This window comes from Triticum dicoccoides, chromosome 5A, assembly GCF_002162155.2.
Source record: "Triticum dicoccoides isolate Atlit2015 ecotype Zavitan chromosome 5A, WEW_v2.0, whole genome shotgun sequence".
Taxonomy (NCBI): domain Eukaryota; kingdom Viridiplantae; phylum Streptophyta; class Magnoliopsida; order Poales; family Poaceae; genus Triticum; species Triticum dicoccoides.
The window spans coordinates 607,427,730-607,439,816 of NC_041388.1; positions in this window are offsets into that span (position 1 = coordinate 607,427,730).

Genomic DNA, 12,087 nt, shown 5'->3' on the forward strand with positions numbered 1-12,087 from the left:
CCGGACTATGAGGCCCTTCATGGCCTGTTCGGCCACCTTATGCAGCTCGACCAGCTGTTTCAGCTGGTCGCTTAAGGGCACCGGGTGTTCGGCCTCAGCATACTGAGACCAGAACACCTTCTCCATCGAGCTTCCCTCCTCGGTGCGATAGAAGGTGGCGTCATCCGACACGCTACGGGGCAAGTCTGCGAATGCTCCTGGAGAGCTCCGGATTCGGGTAAGTGACAAGTAATTCACTTTTACGTGCTTGCTTTGCATAAAGAATGCCTTACCCGTCGCTATCTTTTTTATTGCCTCAACCTCCTGGAGGGCCTTCTGGGCTTCGGCCTTGGCAGACTTGGCATCTTCAATGGCCGCCGCGAGCTTAGACTCTCGCGTCTTCGAGTCAAGCTCCAAACTCTCATGTTTTTTCATGAGAGCCTGGAGCTCTTGCCGTACCTCGCCAACCTGCGTCTCATGCTTCTCCCGCTCGATGCGCTCCATGGCCGCCCTATTTTCGGCCTCGGAGAGCGCTTGCTTAAGGGTCGCCACCTCAGTTGTGGCCCCTACAATAGCCGCGTTAATCCTATCACTTCTCGCCATTGCACCTTTCACATATTTCAATAAGGTATTTCTTACCTTCCTTCTCCTCGAGCTGCTGCTTGGCTAGGCCGAGCTCTTGCTCGGACCGCTCGAGGTTCTGCTTCAGTGTATCCACCTCGGCAATCAGTGCGGCGGAGGCCAGCAGCGAAGCCTGCATACGCATATTGACTTGATTATGTTAGACTCCTACGATTATTAGATCCTCTATTCGGCTTTTCTTTCCGAACACCGAACAGAGCATCAAGGGCTACTGTCCATGTGGTAATATTTTTACATATTCTTTACTTACCTTAAAGCCTATTAGAAGGCTGGCACAGGCTTCAATCAGTCCGCTCTTGGTGGACCGAACCTTCTGGATCACCACACTCATAACAGTGCGGTGCTCCTCGTTGATGGAGGCGCCGTTAAGCGTCTCTAGCAAATTGTCCGGTGCCTCCGGTTGGACGGAGGTCACCGGCTCGATAGGCTTGCTCCTCTTGGAAGGAGGCCGCCTACCGGAGTACGGAACCGTTGAAGGTTCCGGTGCGGTGTCCGGCTCAAGGCCGGACTTGGAGCCCTTGGGGGTTCTATCCCCTTTACGCCTGGAGTCCAGGAGGTTGCCATGCGGCGCCTCCAGGACCACCTCATCCTGGCTTGGAACCTGTTGGGACGCCACCTCGGCGCCATCCGTAGGGTGGGGGGAGGAAGCCGTCGGAAGCGAATTCACATCCGACGAGTCTAGGGAGCCGCTCGACGACTCGTCGAGCCTGGCCGTGGGCGGACTGCACAATCATGTTCGACGTAAGGAAAAGCTGCGCAATGGGGGAATACTATGAATCACTCTGGTATCCGGATACTTACGATTTTGCCAGGGGCTTGGCCCTGTGCGGCCACTCCTCCTCGCCGTTGTCGGCATTGGTGGAGTAGTCCGGAGGAGGGGTCTTCCCCCTCTTGGACCCTTCAGCCTCCCCGGTTGGGGCGGCCTTCCTTTTCTTCCCTCCCCCCGCTGGGGGGAGAGATCTCTTCTTCCTCCTCCTCGTCTTCATGGGAGGAGCGCGCCTTGGAGTCGTCGGATGGTGAATCCGACACCTCCTGGCGTTGGGCACTCTCTCGAGTCCCCGTGGCCTTCTTCTTGGCCTTCTTCTCTGGCACCGTGTAAGGTGCCGGAACCAGCAGCTTCGCCAAGCGAGCGTCCGCTGGGCCTTCGGGCAAAGGAGCCGGACAGTTGATATGTCCGGACGTCTCCTGCCAATCCTGTCAAAGGTAAGGGAACTTAGATCCCGCATGGAGTCAAACTATGAAAAACAAATACCCTGTAAAAGGTGAAAACAGCTTACCGCACGAGCGTGACGCTGCGTGCTGAATCCGCGATCCTCGGTAGCGGATGTGGGGGCCTCGGCGCCCTTGAAAAGCACCTTCCAGGCATCTTCGTACGTCATGTCGAAGAGCCTGCTCAGAGTTCGGTGCTGCGCTGGGTTGAACTCCCACAGGTTGAAAGCCCGTTGTTGACACGGGAGGATCCGACGGATGAGCATAACCTGGACTATGTTGACAAGTTTGAGATTCCTGTCCACCAGGGTTTGGAAGCATGTTTGGAGTCCGGTCAACTCTCCTTTTTTACCCCACGACAGGCCCGTCTCTTTCCAGGAGGCGAGCCGCGTAGGGGGTCCGGATCGGAACTCGGGGGCTGCGACCCATTCAGGGTGGCGCGGCTCGGTGATGTAGAACCACCCCGACTGCCACCCCTTTAGGGACTCCACAAAGGAGCCCTCGAACCATAGGACGTTGGGCATCTTGCCCACAATGGCGCCTCCGCACTCCGCTTGGGTGCCGCGCACCACCTTCGGCTTGACATTGAAAGTCTTGAGCCATAGGCCGAAATGGGGGCGGATGCGGAAGAAAGCCTCGCACACGACGATAAATGCCGAGATGTTGAGGACAAAATTCGGGGCCAGATCATGGAAATCCAGGTTGTCGGTGTCAAAACCGGTGGATCTCGGGTAGGGGGTCCCGAACTGTGCGTCTAGGTCGGATGGTAACAGGAGGCAGGGGACACGATGTTTTACCCAGGATCGGGCCCTCTTGATGGAGGTAAAACCCTACGTCCTGCTTGATTAATATTTATGATATGGGTAGTACAAGAGTAGATCTACCACGAGATCAGAGAGGCTAAACCCTAGAAGCTAGCCTATGGTATGATTGTTGTTCGTCCTACGGACTAAAACTCTCCGGTTTATATAGACACCGGAGAGGGCTAGGGTTACACAGAGTCGGTTACAATGGTAGGAGATCTACATATCCGTATCGCCAAGCTTGCCTTCCACGCCAAGGAAAGTCCCTTCCGGACACGGGACGCAATCTTCAATCTTGTATCTTCATAGTCCAGGAGTCCGGCCGAAGGTATAGTCCGGCCATCCGGACACCCCCTAATCTAGGACTCCCTCAGTAGCCCCTGAACCAGGCTTCAATGACGACGAGTCCGGCGCGCAGATTGTCATCGGCATTGCAAGGCGGGTTCCTCCTGCAAGTACTTCATAGAAGATTTTGAACACAATGGTAGTGTCCGACTCTGCAAAATAAGTTTCCACATATTGCCATAGAGAGAATAATATTTACACAAATCTAATCTGCTGACGTATTCCGTAGTGTGACATCACACCACGGCCAAGTCTTTATTCGAATCGTTTTATTGTCCCACCTTAGCGCGTTTAGTGAGGCAGTTTCCTTGGCACGTCTTGTTAAAGCAGAGATCGTGTCCCCTTATTCCGGGATTCTCATCAACACGGGCGTGGGTAACCCAACCGTACCCATTGGTATATTTTCTTGTCACATCCCTAGTTCTCGTATGCACTAGGCTAGCCCTTCATGTGAGCATCATGTTTAAATTCTAATGAAATTTGAATTGAGGAATTTTCAAAAGCCTCAGAAGACCTCTAAAAATAACCAACATTTAAATCTCATCAAATGAGTCCAAGAAAATGTTCCTGTTATTCTATGAAAATATTGGCATGAGGTAAAATGCAAACCAATATTTTTGGAGTGACTGAAATATTTATTTTGGGCCTTTTGAATTAAATCATAATTGTATTTGAGTTGGAGCAAATAAATTCTATAAATCTTTTTTTATTGCTCCAATGATCCTAGAATGTTTTGTGGAGCTCTAGGATAAACCTTATTGCATCCACAATAATTTCCAGAGAGCTGCAAAAACAATGTGGTTAGCAAACCAAATTAAAACAAAACTGCAAAAATTAGAAAAACAGAAATAGAAAAGAGAGAGAAAGAACCAACCTGGTCCACTTACCTGGCGCTTACCTGAGGCCCAGTTACCTGGTGGCCCAGCAGAATCGGCCCAGCCCACTAGGGGCGCCTTGGTCTTCTTCCACCTCTGCCAGTACGCAGAGGCGTGTCGACACACGCGCGATCGTTGTGGCCTCCTCCCTGCCTGCCTCACGCCCTCGAGGCCCTTCCAGCTCCACGAAGACGGCCACGCACCCCCAGGCCCTCTCACTCTCTCTGAGCTCCTCTCCTCCTCTGGCTCTCTCGCACGCAACCACCGAGCACTATCGCCGCCACCGACGAACACCACCGCGGCCATCGCCTCTCCCTCGTCCCCTCGAGCAGTCCAGAAGCTCCGCTGCATCTTCCTCGGCCTTCTCCACTGAGCTACACGACACCGGAGGCCCTGCTTCACCGTCCAAGTCGTCGTCTTCAACCTTCGGCCGCACAGATCTCCGGCGACCCTGCGCTGCCTCCGACGCCCCCCCGGCTTCGCCTCCGCCTCGGATGGATCCGCTGTGAGCCCCTGCTGCTTCTCCTGTGCTCGCCCCCTCCGTTCCCGTCCCCTAGCTCCATTTTCCATCGCGGCCGAAAGCTTCTCGCCGCCGGCCATGGCATAGCTGTGGCCATAGCCGCGCACGCTCGCAACGGAGCGCCTCACCGTGCTCAGAAAGCCCCCAGGAGGCCAACGCAGCCGCTAGCCGGCCCCTTAGTGCATCGCAGCCTCGTGCCCGCATGTTCCCGAACTCCGGCTGCCGCAAAAGTTGTCGCCGCCGTCGATTTAGTCAACCCCGGCGCGAGGTGTTGCCACCGCTGGATGCACGAGTCTCCCAGCTCGCCGTAGCCGCAAACCACGAGCGAAACGATGCTCTGTAGCTCCGTCCCGAGCATCTTCGGCGAGCCACCGCCGTGCTTTTGGTCGCCGGCGTCGACCGCTGACGTGGTCGCTTAATTAAGACTAATCACCACTAATCCCTCCCTAACAGACGCTGACAGACGGGCCCCACCCGTTAATTAACCACAGGGTATACGTGAGCCAAAAGGCGCAAACGGTCCCGGGCCAGGTAAGGTGGCACCCGTGGAAATACCGTGCGTGAGGCTGCAAAGTGATATGATGTGTTACATGCTAGATCGGTGTGACTTAGGATCGGGGTCCTGACAGCTTTGGTATCAGAGCCTGACTGCCTGTAGGATTACCAAGCCAAACTGGTCGAAGTTGTGTCTAGAAATGCTTTAGTTATATAAGGGAATTGATTGTGGAAGGGAACGTAGGGCTCTTTTTACTCCTTATCCTCATGACCTTCGGATCTGAGTCATATTATCTTTTCTACGGGGTTAAGAACTAGGCTTCTCTTCTATCTCTCAGGATGACGTGTTACTAAACCGTAGTTGCCTAGGATTGTTGAGTTCAAGCCTCAGTTCAGTACGTACTACCTCCATATGTTCATAGCCGGCCTCAGAACCTTGATATTGTGATATTGAGTGGTTATGCCACCATTTTGCAGGATGTCTCAAATCTTTTTGAGCATTTATAGCCGTTATGCTGTCCGAGTCATCCCAGGTCTCTACATAGTCTAATGCAATTGCAAATCCTTTCTTTCCGTCCCCGATGTCCTTTTGGGCCAGATTAAGCACACTACACGGTCTGTGAGGTACTCCGTTGCCTCGGCGTATATGTTGGAGCTACTATTATGACCCTAGGTGTCTTAGGAAACCACCCATAATCTAGCCATGCTTTATATTCCCAGTGTGTTGATTCTGGCTACCATTCTCGAAAGCATCCCGTGATGCCATTTAGTAGTAGGTATTCTACTCATGGGTTCTTGAACCCGAGATTCACCCTACTTACCTCATGTTGATAGTATTTGCTAGTTCCCTTAAGATATTAGTAACCTTGTGATAGTCCTCGGGGTCCATGGTATTTCCTTCTTCCAGTACCATGAACCAATATGGCAGAAGTTCTTGAACCAAAGATCACGACCAGAGCTCTTGATGAGTTCTCGATTCTATATTGTGACTCTGCCAGTTCTACCCTTCTGCATGGGTTATCCGGAAGAATTATGTTGAACTCGTTCGACATGCTAATCTATGCATCTACAACTCAGAAAGATATATGTTACTTTGAGTTGTCCCTCTTTAGCTGTTATCTGACCTTCGTCTGTCAATTGTTGATCAAGAGTAATTGTGCATCCGTGTTATCGATGTTTATTATTCTTGTGGTCCATCAAGCCATCCTATTCCAGAATGACTAGGAGAAACAAACTCCAGCACCTCATCCATATCTAGGATTGGGTCAAAGTAGTTGTATTTCGTAGATCAAAATGCCAATCCAGCTTTTTCTCTGTTCTATCCTGGAGTATTACCCCCTTTATGTCAGGATTGTCATGAGAATTGCACCATCTCTTATACACTCTTGATGCGGTGATACTTCTCGCCATCATCATTCTCTCCTTGGTTCCGTGTTGTTGCAACTAGAGTACCGACAAGTGAACCATGATGTGTGAAATCAATACTCCTAGCAACTGTGTTGCTTGGTAGTTAATGGACAACAATCTCATTCTTAGCGTGTTGGTTATTGAATTATCATTCTAAGATTGATCGTGCTACCTAGTCCTTATTTCCGGTGCACTCTTCGATCAATGAGTTAGGATTATTCAATCCCTTACTCTTCTGATCATGTCGTCTTGCCTTGAAAAGCAAGATTGTTCTCGAGCTTAGAGACATATCGGTGGTTCGTGATTTTCCGGATATCTTCATGGGAGTATCACCAGGTCGTCCCCTGACCGATATGTTGAGTTCGTGATCAAGTTGGTTTTCCAATAAACCACTCTTTCTCCAAGAATCTGTGTTGGATACCCTGAGCTAGTTGGTTAAGCTAAACAACAACTTGGAGAGTTGGAAGATAAAGGCTATATCCGACTTAGTTCTTTCCAAAGGGATATCTCTTTGTATATGTGTGTTGAAGAAAGATGATATCTTCATCGATTGATCTTCGTGACCAATTGGTGGAGCTATTGTTTTGTCCAAACTTTGACTTAAGTATGGGCCATCGTCAAGTCAAATCAGAACCAACGATGTTCGTAATGTTGTCTTACTCATGGTTGATCCCTCGAGCATACACCATTACATCTTTTGGTCTGACCAATGCTACCACAGTGTTCACATGATGGTGGAAGTCCAGTGATATGGAAATTCCGATGATTTGTTGTTGAGCCCATCAGCAACATTTTGTATCCCCCATGATTCTTGTTGAACATCAACCTAGTATTGGAAACTTTGTAAGCAATGCCTTCGTGTTCTGTTCATGAAGCTTATGCTTGGATGGAAGAAGTGACTTCCTCAAATTCATGTGCATTTGGAGCAAGTTGCCGCCATAAGTTCGAGAAAGATTGTTTTGTTTCCTCTGGTACCATCCCAAGTTAGTTATGCATGTGCGAATGTAGTATATGGTTTGGTAGATTAATTACCTCCACTCCATATGTATTCCCTAGCACACCAAGCCACTGACTGATTTGTTCTAGGAAAAGGAGTTAAGTGCTAATCCATGGTAATGCACAAGACTTCGATATCCCCGATGATGGTTCCCCACTTGAACACGGTAGTGTTTTATTATAAGACTACTATGTGGTCATGCTTGTCTTGGATAGTGTGTTCACAAGTTTGTAGCAAAACCAGCTCGTGTTTTGGAGCTTGCTATCGTAGTTCATTTCCCGAGAATCTCGCAACGTCATCTCGTCGAATTGTGTTGCAAACTTTCATTTTTTTTTCTCTAGACTTGATGAGTCTGGAATATCCTGACACCAACCAGATCTGAATCTCAGGCAGACATGATGGTTGGAACGTTTTCCAAGAACTATAAAATTGGTCTCTCTGTAACCGGTAAAGTGGATGTCGTGGCCAACACACCCAGCCGGAAGACCTATTATTGTAGTATCTTGATTGGGGAAGTTGGCCACCTCCCCATAATGATTTTGTAGGATTTACTCCAGAAATTGTTCTTTATGGATCCTTTGTATTCCGAAGTCCGACCACTACTTGATGTCTATGTTGATGCTTTAAGCATGACCGTAGTAACCAGTACATCAAGGAGAACATTAGAAGCGTAGTGCTAAATGTCTCTCGGTCGATCATCTAGATTTCGTTTCCTTGGCCTCGCTAAGGTGAAATCTGAGAAAGGGTTGTCTTTTTATGCATCTGCATTGTCCATCTCTATTCGTCAAGGTAGTAAGATGTGTTTCCAGGATCCTTGATACAGATGTTGGTAGAACCTTGATGAATATGGAAATGCTCAAGTTCTTGAGAGCACGCGCAAGCAAAATCATCCATTGCGTTGTCTTCAATCAGGTAGTCCACATCATTCATTCTAGTTCGAGTATGCCATTTCTTCGAGCTCCTTCACACGATTGTTTGTGATTGCCTGAGGCTGGTTTAAAGAGTTTCAATGATCTTTGTACCAAAAGTAATTCTTTTTGCCACTTAAGGGAATAATTCCACGAGTCACCTTTCTTGGGGTGCCCCGTTATGGAGTCATGGCAATTAACTCCTTTCTACTTTGAAGCCATGCACCATCTTATTCAGCGTGGAATTGTGCTTATCAACTTGAATCCTCGTTCTCTGTTCCACTCCATCCCTCCTGATGTATGTTTTGTGTCTCAGCTCAAGAGATGTTTCAATGTCTAACTCCGTGAGTTGATCCTGAGTTGTTCGACCTTCGATAAGATCGATCCCTCTCGAGTTTTCCTTTCCCTCCCATTGTCATGTTAGTTGGAGTTTTTGGGGCAAGACATCGAGACAATGATGGTGACCGAGTCAATGTTCGTTGAAGTGCCACCTGGATCGTGAAGATTATGTTAGTTTGCGTTCCCCCTTCATCTTACCTACGCTTGAATCTCGGGACGAGATTCTTGTTTAGTAGGGGTGAGCTGTCACATCCCTAGTTCTGGTATGCACTAGGGTAGCCCTTCATGTGAGCATCATGTTTAAATTCTAATGAAATTTGAATTGAGGAATTTTCAAAAGCCTCAGAAGACCTCTAAAAATAACCAACATTTAAATCTCATCAAATGAGTCCAAGAAAATGTTCCTGTTATTCTATGAAAATATTGGCATGAGGTAAGATGCAAACCAATATTTTTGGAGTGACTGCCAATATTTATTTTGGGCCTTTTGAATTAAATCATAATTGTATTTGAGTTGGAGCAAATAAATTCTATAAATATTTTTTTATTGCTCCAATGATCCTGGAATGTTTTGTGGAGCTCTAGGATAAACCTTATTGCATCCACAATAATTTCCAGAGAGCTGCAAAAACAATTTGGTTAGCAAACCAAATTAAAACAAAACTGCAAAAATTAGAAAAACAGAAATAGAAAAGAGAGAGAAAGAACCAACCTGGTCCACTTACCTGGCGATTACCTGAGGCCCAGTTACCTGGTGGCCCGGCAGAATCGGCCCAGCCCACCAGGGGCGCCTTGGTCTTCTTCCACCTCTGCCAGTAGGCAGAGGCGTGTCGACACACGCGCGATCGATGTGGCCTCCTCCCTGCCTGCCTCACGCCCTCGAGGCCCTTCCAGCGCCACGGAGACGGCCACGCACCCCCCCAGGCCCTCTCACTCTCTCCCCGAGCTCCTCTCCTCCTCTGGCTCTCTCGCACGCAACCACCGAGCACTATCGCCGCCGACGACGAACACCACCACGGCCATCGCCTCTCCCTCATCCCCTCGAGCAGTCCAGAAGCTCCGCTGCATCTTCCTCGGCCTTCTCCACCGAGCTACACGATGCCGGAGGCCCTGCTTCACCGTCCAAGTCGTCGTCTTCAACCTTCGGCCGCACAGATCTCCGGCGACCTTGCGCTCTCCGACGCCCCCCGGCCTCGCCTCCGCCTCGGATGGATCCGCTGTGAGCCCCTGCTGCTTCTCCTGTGCTCGCCCCCTCCGTTCCCGTCCCCTAGCTCCATTTTCCATCGCGGCCGAAAGCTTCTCGCCGCCAGCCATGGCGTAGCCGTGGCCATAGACGCGCACGCTCACAACGGAGCGCCTCACCGTGCTCAGAAAGCCCTCAGGAGGCTAACGCAGCCGCTAGCCGGCCCCCTAGTGCATCGCAGCCTCGTGCCCGCATGTTCCCGAACTCCGGCCGCCGCAAAAGTTGCCGCCGCCGTCGATTTAGTCAACCCCGGCGCGAGGTGTTGCCACCGCTGGATGCACGAGTCTCCCAGCTCGCCGTAGCCGCAAACCACGAGCGAAACGATGCTCTGTAGCTCCGTCCCGAGCATCTTCGGCGAGCCACCGCCGTGCTTTTGGTCGCCGGCGTCGACCGCTGACGTGGTCGCTTAATTAAGACTAATCACCACTAATCCCTCCCTAACAGACGCTGACAGACGGGCCCCACCCGTTAATTAACCACAGGGTTATACCCTGTTTAATTTAAGCTAATGACCGTGGCCCCACCGATCAGTTTGACCCGGCCACGTCACACGTTGACCGACCCCACCCGTCAGTGTTGACTTTGCTGACGCGGCAGTTGACTGGTCCCACATGTCATCCACCCAAACCAGCCCTGTTACACTAACTCGTGGGTCCCAGCCGTCAGGTTTGACTCTGGGCGACCGTGTTGACCAGCTAACATCACAGTGATGCAGTGCTGACGCAGTAACTCCTTTTTCTGGATTTATTCTTATTCAGGAAATTCCAGAAAATGTTGCAAACTTCTAAAAATCATAGAAATTCAACCGTAGCTCCAAATGAAATAATTTATATATGAAAAATTATCAGAAAAATTAAATCTATCCATTTGTACCATTTTCATGCATTTTTGAGCAAGTTAACCTCACTGTTTAGGATGAAACATGATTAGGGCAAATTTCATAATAGGTTTGGAGTTGGAATTTGATATAGTTTTGAATTCCACTTCAATTAAAATGACTTTCTGTTGCATTAGCTCAATCAACAGCATATTGCCATGTCATGATCATGCATCATATTGTTGCATCGCATTGATTGTGTTCTTCCTTGTTTGCCGGTAATTGTCCCCTCTCGGTAGACGCTGCTCCGACGCTGTGATCGTTGACACTAATGAAGACCCAATGATATCTTCAGAAGTGCCAGGCAAGCAAAAAACCCCTTGTTCATTCCGATACAATCCCACTCTCTCGCTCCTGCTCTCTTTTACTGCATTAGGACAACAACGTTTCAACTGTTACATGTTGCGGTAGCTGAACCCCTTTCCTCTGCATGACCTGTCATTGCCACAGTAAATAGATGAAACCCACTAGCATGAGTAGGAATTGTTTCAGCCCTGATGTGCCTACTCATTCATGCTTGTTTGTCATGCCTGCTACTGCTTAGAGTTGAGTCAGGTCTGATTCATCGGGAATGAATTGGAACGTGGTGAACATGTCCTACCATTGAGAGCTAAGTGTGTGAAAATGATTTGGTAAATGTAGCGGTGAGAGGCCATGTAGGAGTACATGGTGGGTTGTCTCATTGCAGCCGTCCTCAGGAACTGGGTCCTATGTTTGTGATCCATGAACAGTTACTACCACACATTGGGTTTCGGTAAACCGGCCCCTCTCGGCTTATTAATCAACTCGATCTCTGTCCAGGAGTTGCAACTAGTTTCTGGTGTTGGTAGGTAGTGTTAGTAGTCTACCAAGTGGCACCCGGTACAGGTGGGCTTGGGACAGACTAGGAACAGTGGCACGGTGTACCAAGTGGCACCCGGATGGTGGGCTTGGGAACCCTGCACACATCGTTTGGGGCCGTGAGCGACACCCTGGCCGGATCTCCTTGCGGATGGAACCCGAATAGGCGATAAACCTGGACTAGAGACTTGTCGGTTAGTCAGGTCGTGGCCGACATCCTCGCCAGGCTTCTGCTTGAAGGTTGCCGAGGTACATGACGTGTACAGGGCGGTAAGTGGCGAGAGCGTGTGTGAAGAAGTACACCCCTGCAGGGTTATCATTATCTATTCGAATAGCCGGATTCTTCGGATATGGAAACTTGGACCCCTTGCATAGTTCATAGACAAGTGAAAGTGGATACTCTAAAACTCGCAAGATAAGCGTGAGTGCTATGGATGGCGTTCTCATAGGGAGGCGGGAGCGGATCCATAGTGGTGTATTGGTATGGTGAATTTGTGGACTCGTGTGCGCCACCTCAAAAGAGTTACTTGCAGTCGTAGTTTCAGGGTAGCCACCGAGTCAAAGTTGGCTTGCTGCAGTTAAACTCCACCACCCCCTTTGTTGATACC